A 17320-nucleotide genomic window follows, 5' to 3' on the forward strand; every position below is an offset into this window, starting at 1 on the left:
TATATTAATTGAAAGGATATTGCAAGTGATTCAGGAACAAATGCACATCATCTACAATAGCACAGTTTTTTCCACTTCTGGTTCAGCAGAGATCCTCAAACCAGTGAACCCACTTGCATGCCCTACTCATGACTAATGTGCGTTTGTGGACAAGGTGCTTCTGTTCTTAACAAAAAACTTTATAGGCCTGTGAGACCCTCTATTACCACTTTTTTTCTGTCACTGCAAACCTCACTTCTGGTTCTAGTCATTCTGACAATTGGTGCATAAAAGACATCCAAAGTACTTTGGACTGAATTTCTTTGTTGGAAGTCCTTCAAGTGCGTATTAATGCTCTTTAACAAGTCATACTGCATGGAGGCACATGTACTTTCTGCATAATTTTCTATAATGTTTCCTCCCATCCTTCCATTTCTGAGGGCTGCTTCTCACCCATTTACTTTTAGCTGTAACCAATTTTTTCCCTTCATTTGATGCTGCTGCAAATATTAACAATAGCTGAAATTGCTGGATAAGCATTTCAGTGGATAGCTTCCACAGAATTACTGGCTGATTGCCCAGATAACTGGAAGTACCTGGGCTACCTACCTTACCAGTAGCTTAGTATTTCTACAGTGAATGCAGCATCCACAGATCCAGCAGAAGCCATGGATACATGAATGAGTTAACTAGTATTTTATGGTGTTCAAGTTTTTAAAAGCCACAAACATGATTCAACCTCTAGAAACAGTATGGCCCTGCTCTAGCAGTGACAAATTTACCCTTGGATGAATCAGAGGCAATTCTGTCACATTTTAATTGTACACCTTTCAATACACAGCCTGTTTATTTCTCGTGCTTTCAGAGGCACAGCTTACTTTATTGTAAGCAGCTGTCACAAGTGTGATTTGCTCCAGTTTTCTACATTCAAGCCATTGTTCATGTGTCCATTAGTGCCATAACCTTGATGGGATTTGGCTGAAGCTTTTGAATGTTCTTAATGCTCATTGAGGGCGTGACCCCATGCACCTTTTTCTTGGCAGCCATGAGGCCTTAAGGAATCATCTTCACCAGCATTAGACATTTATTTACTGCAGTCTTAGTTGTGCTGACCCAATGGTTTGTAAGGCTGTGTGGAAAACTGGACCAGTTCACTGATGCAACTGAAACACAATTTGGCAACAAGAACAGCTATTCAATGCACTGATCTGGTTTACCCTAAGAACCCAAAGAAAAGGGTCACACCATGAGTGAAGAACCAACAGAGGATGGGAAATCATTACACTGAGGTACTGTAGAGGAGTAGGTGCATAGTAAATCCATGAAGATACATGTACTGAGGTTGTACCAGCAGGGGCTAGTTTAATCCAACTGCTAAGATTTTGAGCTGCTAATCAAATCACTCTTTGGAGCTGTATGATCACAAAGTGTGGTCGCTCTCACTTTAGTAAGGCTGGTGGAGTCACTGCTCTTTAGTCAGAGTAGGTAAGCTGCCTGGAAGAAAGTTAACTCAAATTTATCTGAACTGACTGTTTCAGTAAAGATACACCTTAAAACAAACCTTCTGAAGCAGGTCATAGGAAATGCATCACTTGATTTTTCACCTGTCTTTTCATTTGTGGTACAATATCACATTTAGAGAGTAACATGGGTTTTTGCAAATCATGAAAAACAGAGGGGAAAGAGACAGAGACAAGTTGTACCCTCAGTGCAGCCAACACTTTTTTACATTGGAAAAGGAATCTTTGCTTCCTCTTAGCAGCATCTTTGTCAGCATCCTCAGGGTTTTAGCGCAGTGAAAGTCCTTCTTAAAAAGGAATAACACTGTAGTTTTCTTCTGGCTTGAACAGAGTCCACATGGGTAGCACATAGACAGGGACAGTTCAAGCCATTGGACTGGGGAAACACCTGTGGTGCAATTTATTGTTCTAACATAGCTAAAAGAAGAGCAATACCTCCTGCATGGACTTTGTTAGCCTTGCTGCTCAGGCACAGTAATAAGCTTATTATTTGCCTCTTTGTGCACAGTTATGACTCTGTCTTGCATACATATGTGGGTATCAGTGCCTGCAGAATCAAAATTTGAAGATATTAGGAGAAAAATAAATACTGAGTATGTGGAGTGTGTTATATGCAGAGCTTATATACGCAGAGCTTGAGGTTTTTTTCCATTTCAATTTAAATTTAGTAAACCTCATATTTCAACTTAGTAATTTTGTTCATGCCAAGTTTGAAGTATTACATTCAACAGATTTCTGAGTTATCCAAGAAGAAATAACAACTGAGCAATTTTCTGAAAGCATGAAAACCACAGGGTTCTCACAATATTCAGATCATTAAAAATGAACTGAATGGATTTCCTTTTAACTTTGGAGAAATGTTCATATCTGAGTGAACAAACATAAGAATTTTCAGCTTATATAGTCACATTCTGGAAAAACTAAATTGCTGAAAATGAAAGAGTAAAAATCCAGGACGCCTTTATTTAAAAGTCTATAACAGCAACACAAACATCGCAATAAATCATGTGCAGAAAATGAAATGCTGTATATCAGCTATTTTAAGTAGGCCTGTTTCAGGAAAAGATACATAAGCTTGTACATTACTTGAAGCTTATGGTAAGATCCTACTCAAGTTAGACTACTGATACTTACATATGCAAGTGTACATAAGCTACTGTTTTTAAATGGAGTCATAATTATCTGAAATTATATAAAATAATCACCTCCTAGTTGCATGTCCACTATTGCAAACAGTAGTTTCTACAGTAGAACAAAGAAATCACAATGTAAATGACAGAAAACACATAATAAAAAATTAAATTTGAAGTACATCCATATGCAATTTGTTTACCAAAATATCTTCAAGTTTCTGTCCAGAAAATCAACAAATAGGCAAAGATGTTTGCAAACGTGATGTTTTTGTTTCTCTTACACTGTAGAAGGCTTATACTGGAACTGACATTCAATCTTTACTTCTTATCAGTAGTAAAAAATATCTCCTATACAGGAAATTACTTGTTCAAGGAGTTTTCAGAGCTTTTGTTTGATACCTTTAGTATCAAACAACAAAAGCCAGCAATTTCTCTGCCAGCGAGGATGAGTAATTTTTTGTATGTTCTTTTAACATTATCTCTGAAAGTCAAAAGCTACAGGGTAATATAATAGGCCTAGCCTTCAATATTAGGCACAAGACCTTCTTGAAAAAGATGGTTGAAAAAAATACTAATAAAAAAATTTATAAAGGTTTTTGCCTGTAAGTATGCATTTTTACCCTATATTTTTTATCACGTCTTCAGGAAGGAAGTGAAGAGGAGATTGTGTTTCCCAAAGGAAAAGCCTAGCTTGACAATTTTCCAGGGTTGTTGGGGTTTTTCTCATGAAACAGAAAACAGAACTGGTGAGGAAAGCATACAAGCATCATATCATTTGAGTGTAAATGTCTGCTGCCCCTCTGTGGCTGTTTTTAGAGTCTCTTGAGGTTTTCAGATGAATGTAGTTAATATCCGTTTATTTACCTGCTATAAAGAATTAGCACAACATATATGTACCATTTGAACCCTACGTAATCTCTCAAAATTGAGTCTAGATCATAAGCAGGTCATGTTAGGACTATTTCAAATGTAAAAGACATCATAGCAGTAAGCAGAAGCAGCAAGAAGCAGAAGCAATAGTTGTGACATCCTAAAGATAAAAATGAGTCTCTAAAGCGTAGGGTGAAGTAATATCCTTCTTTGGTTTTGAAAAAGTGCCTGCACGTTTCCAACCAGTTTGTATTTCATGTCAAAAGGAGAATTTAACCACCCAAAAGCTCATCTGGTTTTTCCAGCTATATCAATTGATCTAATAAAAGTTGTTATCTTTTCCTACAACCTGGTCCATTAATATATAACCGCAGTTTGAGGGATTTATTTAGACCCTAGCATTTGCTGGGTCGGAGTAGGGCTATTACCACAGACCTCTGCGCTAGCCTGATTTGTACGAGGACAGTGGAGGAACCAAATGCTCAGCAAGGTGTGCAAGGGACAATATGTTGGGTCTGGATGGCTCCTGCCAATTGCTTCAATAGAGGGGAGAACCTGGAATACAGACAACCCTTGAGACAAGGTTAGTCCTGGGAGGTATCCCAAGAAGTATTCTGCATGTTCACTTGTATTACACTTCCATGTTAACTTCTGGTTTATTACTTTCATCTATTAAAAAATCTCTCCCAATCACTCATAGTCCACCTTATGCAGTGCTGAGTTCCTTCAATGCTTTCTGAATGGAATGGGTATCAAAAATGTTTTCCATTCTGCAAGAAAGGGCCTGGAGTTCAAGACAATCCACTGATTGTTTCTGCCTAGAAGCAGCCCCTTTTCCCCTACCACAATGTGCAATGTGCAGGGCTCAGACAATACTAGACACAACATGACTCCAGGCCAGCTGGCCACATTTTTGTGCATATCCACTGCAGGAGTCAAACTCATTCTGTGGTGAGAGCCAAAAGGACATTTTCCGTTAGAGTCCATGAATCAGGACTACGAAGTTAAGCATGATTTGAAATTTATGGGGCATAAACTCTTACACTTGGCATTGCCTGGAACCAGGTCTTGATATATTCCATGGCTGTTGCTGTCATCTAGGAAAATGCCTTTAGCATCTTTTAAATTTTATTGTTTAAAGGCTTTTCTTAGTACTGTTTCACTGAAAAGCTGTTTTACTTCACTGATTTTACCTGTGAAAAATCCAAAAGGCCTATCTGCAGCAGTATAGTCTTGTGAGTTACCAGCACCTCACATCTCAGGACTATCTGTAGTTATTTCTGTTTAATTTTTAAGATCAGAATAATATAGAAATACTATTCTCAAAAAGCTGTGTGTGAAAAAAGAAGCATACAGAAATATTAGAAAGCTCTGTCCTTTTCTTCTGTGCAAATGGAACAGTAATATTTTGAAAGATAGATGACATTTTAGCTCTCTTCAGGTTCTTTAAAATTATGCAATAAGTTCTTACGTTGAATCCTGGTGGAGTTTATGTTTATTTCTCATATTTAGCTTCCCAACTGAATTTGAGCCAACTGTATGTATAAAAGCATCATGTATTTTTATGAGAGTCACAGACAATTCTTTTAAGACCATTTGCTGATCTGCTGCTGTATTTCTGAAAAACATGCAGCTGCTAAAGATGTTTATCATGTGGTGTACTGTGGACAATATAGATTTCACAGTTGGGTTCCTAGTCTAGGATGGCTCCTGATCAACATCCAGGTAAGAAAGGTTTCATAAAGCCTTAGGTCTCCCTGTCTTGGATTGCATTATCTTTAGTTTCTCAAAAACGTCGACATCCTTTTAAAAGCCACTATTGCAATAGATTTACAGAAATTAATCCCCCACACTATCCAAATTGCTATCCCATATCCTGAGTATGAAGATAAATTCCTTTAATTTGTTTAAAGCATATGAGACATTCCCATCATTAAGTTCCATTTGCTCTTGCATTATGGAACATCTTTTTTAAAACAAACAGGAGGAGCTGATAGCTTTAGAGAGCACATCTGTAACTGAAGTCACCACAGCTGAGATATTCTGCATCCTGTGTGCTTTGGCAACATAGGGCTGTATGATGCATTCCTGAATTAAAACAGAAAAAGGGGCCAATAGGGAAATAGCAGGGACTGTTAAATACCAATGAACATCTGTATTCATTATGATTACTTTTCAGACATGTGCACAGACAACATCTGTAGTATATACAGCAGGGAGCACATATCTTACCATCCTGGTTATTTATACAACACCACAAAAGGTATAGCTGCAACATCACTTGACTGTTTTGACACAAGCTATCACTCTTTCACCTCACTGCTGTTGAGGATAAGCATTACAAATCTAGGGAGTGTGATGCCTCTCAGGAGTCCAACCTGTTTCCCCAACCTAAGTGACCAAAGAGATTCTGTGTTACTGTCCAGTCCCAGAAAGGTGGGGTGGGAGTTCCTTGATGATTCCCCAAATTCTTCTTCAACAACATTATTTTTAAGACAGCTTTGTTCAATAAAACATGTGTATTTTTTAGAATATGCTCTCTTCCAAAGGATAAGCAATTTTTTAAAAGTTTTTTTAGTAATATTCATTAGTTTAACTGTTTATGAAGCTTTAAAACCACTCACGTGAGTAAATCCCAAACTAAATATTTTGGCTTGGAAAGTTACAGACCAAGGGCTGGATACACCATGTGTGCAGTTCAGGCCAGTCTCATTAGCTTCAGTGGGATGAAGTGTTTACAGCAGTTCACCAGAGGTAGGAATCCTTCCTTAAGGTATAAATGGATTCAGTTTAATACGAACAAAGCCAGTACTAGTGATGCAGTAAGGAGTTGTCAGGCTGAGTGAAAAAGCAGAATACATTATTTGTAAGCTCTTAATTATGACCTGTATTCCACCTTCTCAACTGGTGAGTTTTTTATCAAACCTTAGCATTTTTCAAAATCCAGAGGGAAAGAAAGATTCAGTAATACTTTGCATTTCAGGGAGTAAGCTTTGTCTCAGCATACTACAAGACAATATGATCTATAGTAAAGTTTATATTTCTGGATACAAACAATTAGTTCTTTTATTAATCAAGCCTTTTGTCAAATATCCTCCAGCCCTTTAATGAATAAACCACACTGAGAATCCAGCATAATTTTTAATTCTATCAGCATAAAATGGCCTTGGTGCAAAAGTGAAGTTAGACAGGTAGGATTTTTATTATTTTTTTTTTTTTAATGAAGATTCCATATCCAAAAGGCTTTGAAATAAAAGATAAAAGTTTCAAGGCCAATACTTGCATTATTTATACCTGGAATTATACTACTTATACCAGTGGAATAACAGGTCTGTAAAACTGTTGTTAAAATCAGTCTTTCAGATGACTGTGCAAAGTTTTGTATTTCTAACTATGGAAGCCCTGTAGCATAATATTTCTTTTAAAAGTCTATGGTGTTTCAGAGAGGTGGGTTTGGCCAGTTCATCAAGCTTTTCACTATATAAAGTGAATATCTTATTAATTGTTACTTAGATGGCATATTTCATATGAGGTTGCTGTGTAAGTACATATTCATCTTATATATGTCTCCAGAATACTCAAGACTTCTCTTCCTCCCTTCCCAAATGTGTCCTTCACAGTGCAGTCCTGCACCTCCTTGCTTTCCCATTCCTTCCTTCTTTATTATAAAAGGTATCTAAAAAGAGAAACAGAAATGGAAATCAAGAATTACAAACATTAAAAAATAAAATCCCATACAGATTAAAAAACTGACCACCTACCTCATGAATCAGCCCTATAGCAGTTGTTCTTAAAATAGCCTAGACTCAGTATTCAGTGTTAAAGGACGTAGTCTCTTGTTCCCGCTTTCTTCTGTGCACCAGGAAAGTAAATCTTTCTTCACGGTTCTTGCTTTCATTGACATCGTATGGGTATTTTCAACATGGAAATTTTCTTGTCAGTGGAATACACCAAACCCCATGTTTAACATCCAATGGGGAAAAAAATCATATAGATTTTATAGCGGAAAAGCATTTCCTTGTTTGCCATGTATTTTTTTCTTTGAAGGCAGGTCTTCAGGTAGTCACTTGACAGGACCAAGTGAGGAGGGATTCACACAGTAATCACTTTTCAGATTTCCTGTCACTTGCAATTCTTGCATAAATAGCATTATAAACGTGAAGAAGTCTGATAACTCAAAAGAGAGAATATGGTGGAAAGTATCCACCTGCTGGGGAACATGGAAGATCCATCCAAACCACACTAGATCCTAGGTGTATGTAGATTTTTTTTATATTTCATAAATAGCAGTCATAAATTTACTTTCAGTGTTACTTAAAGAAAAACGCTTGTTAACTGAAAGTACTTTTGACTTCATGAGGTTACATGTGTGGTGGGTTGACTTTGGCTGGCTGCCAGACACCCACCCAGATGCTCTCATACGCCCCCTCCTCAGCAGAACAAGGGGGAGAAAATAAGGTGGCAAGAAAAAAGCTCATGGGTCAAGATAAGGACAGGGAGGTCACTCACCAATTACCACCACAGGCACAACACACTTAACTTGGGGAAAATTAGCTTAGTTTATTGCCAATTAAAAGAGATTTGAATAGTGAGAAACAAAATAAAACACCACCTTCCCCCCACCCGCACCTTTTTCCCAGGCCCAACTTCACTCCTTCATTTCACACCCACCCCAACCTTCAAGTGGTGCAGGGGGATGGGGAACGGGGGGTTGTGGTCAGTCCAGAACAGCTCCTCTCTGCCGCTCCTTCCTCCTCACACTTTTCCCCTGCTCCAGCATGGGTCCTTCCCAGGGGCTGCAGTCCTTCAGGAATATCTGCTGCAGTGTGGGCTCTCCACAGGCTGCAGTCCTTCAGGAAATATCCACCTGCTCCTCCGTGGACCTCCACGGGCTGCGGGGGAATATCTGCTCCAGCGCCTGGAGCACCTCCTCCCCACCTCCTTCTCTCACCTTGGTGTCACGGGGCTGTTTCTCACACTTTCTCTCCCCCTCACTCCTCACTGCCGTGCAGCATTTTGCCCCTTCTTAAATACGTTTTCACTCCGTGCCCCGGGGTGGGCGGGTTGGAGCCGGCTGGAACTGGCTGTCCCCAGCACGGGGCAGCCCTGGCCTCTCCTCACACAGGCTGCCCGCCCCGCAGGCCCCGCTGCCAGCGCCTGGGCACCTGCACCCAGCACAACATGTTACATTGAAAACTTACAGTTTTGAGAATTGGTAATCTCTTCTGCTGCCAACAGGAGTAGCTCCCTTGTCTTCTCAAGGGAATACAACTTTTATTCAGATGGTAGCATGATGAAAACAATTAGAGAATTAAAGGGCATGAATAATGAAACATGGAAATACCAGGCTTCAGATCATGATTTGTGCTGGGTCCTGCACTTGGGTCACAACAACCCCATGCAGCACTACAGGCTTGAGGAAGAGTGGCTGGAAAGCTGCCAGGCAGAAAAAGACCTGGTTGACAGCCGGCTGAATATGAGCCAGCAGTGTGCCCAGGTGGCCAAGAAGCCCAATGGCATCCTGGCCTGTATCAGCAATAGTGTGGCCAGCAGGACTAGGGAAGTGGTCATCCCCCTGTACTCGGCACTGGTGAGGCCGCACCTTGAGTACAGTGTTCAGTTTTGGGCCCCTCACTACAGGAAAGACATTGAGCTGCTGGAGCGTGTCCAGAGAAGGGCAACCAAGTTGGTGAGGGGCCTGGAGCACAAGTCTTATGAGGAGCAGCTGAGGGAACTGGGGTTGTTCAGTCTGGAGAAAAGGAGGCTGAGGGGAGACCTTATCGCTCTCTACAACTACCTGAAAGGAGGCTGTAGTGAGGTGGGTGCTGGTCTCTTCTGTCAGGTGGCTGGACATAGGACGAGAGGAAATGGCCTCAAGTTGCAGCAGGGGAGGTTTAAGTTGGATATTAGGAAAAATTTCTCTACTGAGAGGGTTGTCAGACATTGGAATAGGCTGCCCAGGGAAGTGGTTGAGTCACCATCCCTGGAGGTATTCAAAAAGCACGTAGACAAGGCACTCCAGAACATGGTTTAGTAGGCATGGATGATGGTTGGACTCAGTGATCTTGAAGGTCTTTTCTAACCTAAATGATTCTATGATTCTATGATGTCAGACAAGATAACAAAGGAAAGTAATGAGAAAACAAGTTGATGTATGTTATCTTGAAATTGTAAGAAAATTATATGCTTATATGATCTAAACATTTATCAACCAGAATCAACACCATTAGAGCAAAATATGAAAGTGTGAAGTACATTTCTGATGTGACGGAAACCAGCAGAAAGTTGATAGAGCCTACACCGAACTCCATCGTTTGGAGTTTAAGCAGATTTGCTCCTGCTAGCAGACATAGAACAACAGGCAGGAACCACGAATGAAGTATCCTACAAGTGGGTCCATACAGGTGTAAGTACACTGTGCATGACGTCTGGTCATGAGGGTCTTAAAGATTGGACTCATCTCTCACACATCACCTGTGAAAAGCACAAGAACTTCTGATACATCTGTGCTAAATATATACCATAAGTTTAAAAAAAAAAAAAAAAGGAAATATTGCAAGAAGAGCAGCCTTTGTAATCTTTGTAATAGCGAGGTGCAAGCTGTAGAAAGGCCTGATAAATCTGTCACTGAACACAAAACTGCATTCATGTTTATGGACACAAAAAGCTGTGCAGCAATGGATGTTGCAAAACATGTCTGCAGCTCTCCATCACAGTCATGACACTCTAACCCCCAACCTTTGCTTCAGCATTCTGCAGGCATTAGGAGTTGTTAGTAGGAATTTTATATGAATAAACTTCGTGGGCATGGGGCCATCATATTAACAGTGATACAATTTGCCGGAGGGAACCTCTGCAGATATCACGGCTATTACAGATGAACAAGTACATTGTGAATAATTGGATGGATGAAGCATCTTTCTGTTCAAGAGTTGTTGAAAAGTAGCTTACAGTTTGCTCAATTATATTTGTAATTCATAGTCACCCAGTGGATAATTAGATGAACGAGTTTTGCTCTGAAGGTTGTTCACAAGCAAGCAGTTCATACCAACATCTGCAATTTGAAAAGTTTCAATTAGATTTCATTGCTTATGTGGGTCACATACTATTGGATTTGACTCCTGCCAGTATAAGTATTGCTCTTAGAGTCCAGAATATGATGTGAAGATTTACTTACAAATTCAAAACATAGATTGATCAAATATTCTCCAACATTTTGCATTTCAAAGTTAACATTTTTGTGAACATTCCTGCCTTCACCAAATACTGCAGAGAATAATCCCAAAGCACAAGCACTCTTTTTTTTTCACTTTTTAGTTATGGATTAAATGTGAGATATTTGTTGAGATCAAATACTAAATTTTAAGTAAAACAAAGCATAAAAATAATTTGAAAATATCTGTTCAATAATGTATTTTCGCTGCACTCATTGTCTGCATGCTATAGACACAGTTAAACCTTGAAGCACTCAAATGCAGTGCTTTGACAATTAAAATTATATATTTTTTCCTTCCTACACAATTTTTTTGAAGCTCTCAGATGCCATTTCCTTCAAGACTATGTGGTGTACCTTATGTTTAGGAATGGATAATTTGGAAAATTTCTGAAAGCAGAGAAATGTGTATTTTTTAAGGTCACATTATTTTCAAAGTTTAATATTTAAAGTTAAAATCTGCAGACCATTCCTCCATGATGTGGGTCAGATCTTAGGGCTACATCAAAGCAAATCAGAAATGGAGATAAAGCCCAAGAAAGGAACCAGAGCTAATATTATTATTTTAATATGATAAGGAAAAATCCCTTATCTATGAGGTAATGTAAAATGCAGGTGCATTTTCTTCTCATTTGTCCTTTTCCAAGATTTAGAATAATCCATGTGTGGTAAGAGCAGAGGTAGTATCTAGGATAACGCCATTAAGAAAGGAAAATAAGAAATTCAGCACCAAGTTACCAAGGAACGAACAATCAGCTTCTCCAAGGAGACAAAGGATAAAAAAAATACACAAAAAGTAGATTCTACCTCACTGCTGTATTACTCTCCAGAAAATTTCTGGAAATCTGTTTCAACTAAATCATGCACCAGTGGCAAGAACCTTACTAAAATGAAACAGTTGGCAACATCAAAGAAAAGATGACAAGAGTGTTAACACAACTGTGGTATAATTTCTGCTGCTCCATAGACTCACACCATCTGCCCAGGAAGAGTAAACACACAAACAGCAAATCTAAGCCTGGAGAAGAGGAAGTCACTTCAGTCAATGAATGTTCAAACTGCTGTAACTTTTATCTTCCCTTACTCAAAATATACCCTCAGAGGGACTAGGGACAGGAGTTTTATCTCACTGAACTTTCCATCCCTCACCTTCAGTACACAAAAACTCAGAAAAAAAGCAGATACTCAGCTCTCAAACTAACAGGCCCCAAGATCTCAAATTAATTCCTTTAAAAACAATAGCAACAAAAAAGTGAAGCAAAATTATGATGCTGAAAAGTTCTACATCGTGGTTGAATCTATTTCTCAATAAACCAAACTTGTGCATGTTTGTTGTGCAGAATGAAAGGCGGGTGACAGAGACCATTTCCTTGCCTACAAAACAAATTCTGAGTCAAAGAAATAATACATTCTAAATTAAATATATTTCTTTGTAACTCTGGTAGAGACCTTTGGAATGCTTCATATTCTGGATTACATTTTGCTTAGCTCTACTGGGTCAAAGACATAGTACAAAAATGTCCCCATTTTGCTTTCCATTTAGGGAGACAGGTATTTCCAGGGCCAGTCTTAAACCTGGAGAGAAGGAGCCTCTTATTAAGTCTTATCCTGGAAAGGGATGGCAATAGACAGAACAGGTCTGTTTGGAAGTGTTTTCAACAAATAATCTGAGACCCAAATAGGCCACCTAACTAACCTAGTTCTTTCAGCAGAATCAACTGTATCTAAATAATTTCTCACAGTTGTTTAACCTCTTTTTTAAAATCTTGTCTAACTTCTTTAAACCTCTCATCTAAGCCATACTTAAAAATCTCTAATACCACAACTGCCTCTGGCAAACTTTCTTGGGGTTTATGTATTCTGACTGCTAAAAAAAGTCCTCAATGTTAAATCCAAATTTCCTTTGCTGGCATTTATGGCTATCTCTTGTCCAGCCTCCAGTGGATATGGAGGATGCTTTATTCCTTTCCTCTTTACCTATTTTATATTTTGTCTTTTCCATACTACAAGATTAATTTCCCTTCAGACGCTGTTCTTTAAGCTAAAATACATCCCCAACAAAATTAAAGGGAGAATTCCAGCTTCCAGTTCTATCAGGAAAAGAAATGCAAGTCTCAAGAAAAGCTGTGATGACATCTTGCAAGCTTTAGCACTTTTAAGCTGGAAAATTGTTATGTCTTGCATCTTGGCTGGTTGCTTTCCTCCTTTTGAAAAACATTTGATTATTTTAGAAAAGGATTTCTTTTATTGCTTCATAAGTGAAGAAATTTTTTTTAGTTCTCTGGTGAATATAATTTGTGTGTTATGCATTTTTGATGAGCAGCGCTCTGCTTCAAAACGTATGTTTCTTCAGATTGTTGACATTAATAGACCACAGTATCAAGTTTGTCATGTCACAATCTGTAGCCGCAAAAAAAAAGTTATTGTATCACTTATGGAGGATTACACGCTCTAAAAATAGTCAAGATGAAAAGACTTGTCAAGAAAATTACATTAACCAAGACACATAGGAAAGAAAGCATCTCAGTTATAAATAGGTTTAAAAAACAGTATTACTGTTACCTTCTTTCAGCAAGAAAATTAATCTTTAAAATATATCTCATCTGATGGAAAGTCTCCTAAGGCTGTGACCTATTCAGGTGACAGTTTAATCTATAAAGACTGCATTAAGCTCAAATAAACCATTTTACTTGCCACTGTAATGGAGTAAGAGGTCATGGTCAGTGAATTATGAAGGGGAGTAACTTACTGGAGAATGAACAGTAATTTCTTGAATTGCATTAATTCTACTGCTTGTATTTGTGCAAGTACAAGCCTCATTATAGACTGTTCAGAATATAGTTCATTTCCTAGCACCTAGACTTCATGTTTTACATCAGTCTTCTTTGTATAACCCACATCCTACGACCTTTTGCATTCTCTCAATTAGTAGGTGGGCTCTGCTTGTTTTGAGAGCTGTATGTGCAGTATTGCTGTTGGAGGACCACTACTAACACTGCATTTTTTAGCTGCCTCATATTAGTAACATTCAAATTCAAAGCCAGCAGATAAGAGCAGGAAAAAGTTGTTGCTGTTGCTGGAGGCTTTGGGGGCTGGAAGTGAGGTAGACTCTGCAACCGATCTACAGTTTATGCGCCCGATGCTGTAATTAGAGCTATACCCTATGCAACTGCCTTCTGGCCCTCACTAGCAATGAGTCTGGGTTAATTAAGCTGTTTTCCTGAAAGATTTTAAAACCTTCACCTTAGAAAGTCATCAATCATACATTTTCCCATGCACATTTTACAAACTTCTGGCTTACAAATGGTCTTATTTGCATATGAGGTAATATTATGAATAATTGATATTTAGTAAGTAATGATACAGTTCATTAAACTTTTTTTAGATAATTTTAAGTGTTGTCAAGGTAAATTAAAAACTTTTGGAGCTTTTACAAAAAGTTCTTGCAAAGCTTTTTTTTTTTTAATATTACTATATATATTTAAGAAAGCTAGAGAATAATAGGACCCCAAAACAAAAACATCTCTTAATTTGACAAGTAAAAATGTGTTGCAGTACATTTCTTCTGGTTAGTGTAAATAAACAGCTCCAAGAATACAACAAAATATATAATTTGTCTCAAGATACTGATTGTACTCCACAAAATGTTCTACAGCAGGCATTCATTATTTTAAATGTTTTGTTAATATTTCATTTTGGCTTACAGGGTAATTTTTCCTTGTTTTTTTCATTTGTACAACTTAATGTTTTAATTCCATCTTGAATTTAATATTAGAAAAATATGAAACGAATTTGCATTAATAGAGTAAAAACGGTTGAAATAATCATGTTTTGTACAAAGTAATCCAAGACGCATATGACTTAAAGAAAATTAAACAGATAAAAACTCTGACAAATAATGAGCTAAATTTCTCATATTACATTTACGTTTTAGGGTAAGCAATAGAAAGTAAATAAAAACTTGCTAGAAGAATTAATGATCCTTGCTTATTTACATTACAAGCACAATATATTTGAAAGATACTGCAGGGAAAATAACATTACATTTCTCCTTCCTCTTTATTAGAAAACTATTGCCCTGCTTTGGCTATTATGAAAAATCTAAAAAAGTAACCAGTTTCCCCTATTTTGAGGAATAAAGGTACTCTGTTTTTCACATACTATGCTAATTATGGTAAAAATGCAGTGAACGTAAAAGGAGCACACAGGTAGATGCCCCATTGTTTCAGAAATGCTTCAAATTGTGAATGGTGTTGAAGGATTTACAAGTCTTCAGAGGATTGTTTCTTAGGTGCACAATCTGAAGGACCCAGATATAGAGGATAGAAGAGGGTGGTCAGACAGACTGAAGAGAATAGATATGTTCAGGTAAGGAAGGAAAGAAAGAATAAACCAGCCTAACTGAGAACAACAAATCTAATGAACTGTGATTTCCTGCAGATGTTTTCATCATCCCTTTACCACTCTGCAGTAACAAGCCCAAATCTTAACTCTACATATTCTTTGCAATATCACTTCCAATGCAGTGCCAGAAGCTCCTCTCTTTCACTCTCCTGTTTGACAGTAAAACCCCAGCTCACTCCACTGTCTTATCTTGCTCTCTGGGCAGGAAGAACTCACCCATTTCCAATGGCTCCAAACTATTAATGTATTGGTCATATGGATCAATCTGCATGTCAGCACTGACTGGGCAGCTAACAGGCTAAGCAAAGCAGGTAACTGCAACTGCTCTTTCAATGCCAGATTAACTATATCTCTCTCCTGCCCAGCTTGTAATTTTTGTAAATGTAAACTTAATTATCTCAGAGACCCCGACACCCTTGTCAATTGTAACTAAAATTGGTGAATTGTCAACATTATTTGCAGAGCACTGGTAGGCAAGCAGGTACATATGTCTGATTTCCTTTCAAAACCAGGCTAAACCAGCTTGAAGTTCCATTTCCATTTGGAGGATGCATTTCAAAACCTTAAGGGAATGTATACCTGGAAGGTCCAGTGATAACTCTAGGAACTGGGCAAGGCTATGGTGAGTATTGTGTCACCAGGGCAGCTGTGGGTGGGACAGTCAACTCTAAGAAAGGAAATTCAGTCCCCCACCTTACACTGGTAATAACATCATATTTAATTTGCCAGCAGAGTGATCTAAAAACTAGGCCTATGTAAAATGCTCATGATACCAAAGCTACTTCTGTATTTACACTCTGCTATGGCATTATAGACATGAAGCGCATATTCCCCGATATACTGTGCAAGTATTTAGATAGTATTTGGAACCCTACAATAAACAAAAACCCCACTGTTAAATCATAAAACTTATGCTTTATCATCTTTTATATTAATACTAATCATCTGTGCTAATCATTTATACTATGCCAATCATCTTTGATACTAACATAATAAAATAACTTTGGTGCATGTTACTTTTGCTGAGCATTTGCAATTTTGTATATGTAACTTCTACTGACATGAATAAGACTGAGCTTATATATGGCACTTGATTTTCTTTCATACATCAGATAAAAGTATGACACATTGCAAGTACTGTTACCATCTTTTTTTATTAAAGTTGAACCTACACTCCTTCTCAATTTGCTTTAGCATGTCCTATGGAATTACCATTCTTCAGAAGAACAGATGTGACATCTGATATTGCAGAAAGGATTCAGATGACTGCAGACAGGATGTCTTGCCTCAACAAACCAGTATACAACCTTCACTCATTTTCTGTCAGAGAAGAATGACAGATACTGATGAGGACCATGCCTTCACTTATCAAGAGCACTACTTTTTTAAGCACCAGACAGAAAGGGCGGGGATGGGGTGAGGTGGGAAATTTCTAATGGGACCTTCATGCCCTACACCTTCGGTCTTGATAAGCTGTATTGAGTCTGGTTCACACAGAGTTATCTGTCTTCATAGCAGCCTGTATGGTGGTGCATTTTGGATCTGTGACTAAACCAGTGTCAATAACACACCAGTGTTTTGCCTATGGCGGAGCAGTGCTTGCACAGCGAATAGGCTACTGGTAGGCAAGAAACTGGGAGGGGACAAGGCCAGGACAGCTGACCTGAATTGGCCAAAGGGATATTCCATACCATACGATGTTGTGCTCAGCAATAAAAGCTCAAGGAAAGGAGGAGGAAAGGTGGACACTTGTGTTTATCACATTTGTCTTCCCAACTAACCGTTACATGTGCTGAGGCCCTGCTTTCCAGGAAATGAAAAGTAGTTAATAAGTCCCTTATTTTGCTTTCATCATATGTGCAGCTTTTGCTTTACCTATTAAACTGTCTTTATGTCAATCCACAAGTCTTTTCACTTTCTTTCTATTTTCCCCCCATACCAGGGGAAAGGGGAGTGAGCAAGCAGCTGGGTGGCTTCTCGGTTGCTGGCCAGGGTCAACCCACCACATAAGCTTTATGATCTTCACCTAAACCAGAGCAACTCTGATACTGGGCTTCAGATCAGCACTAGGTTTATTTCTATCAGTAACATAATACAGCAATAGCTGCCAGTATATATGCTCAGTAAGACACTTGCAGGTGTGTCACAGAGCCAATAGAGCCACAGAGCCAATTATATGACTAATTTCTTGCTAATCTTAG

This window comes from Harpia harpyja, chromosome 6 (genome assembly GCF_026419915.1).
Source record: "Harpia harpyja isolate bHarHar1 chromosome 6, bHarHar1 primary haplotype, whole genome shotgun sequence".
Classification (NCBI taxonomy): Eukaryota; Metazoa; Chordata; class Aves; order Accipitriformes; family Accipitridae; genus Harpia; species Harpia harpyja.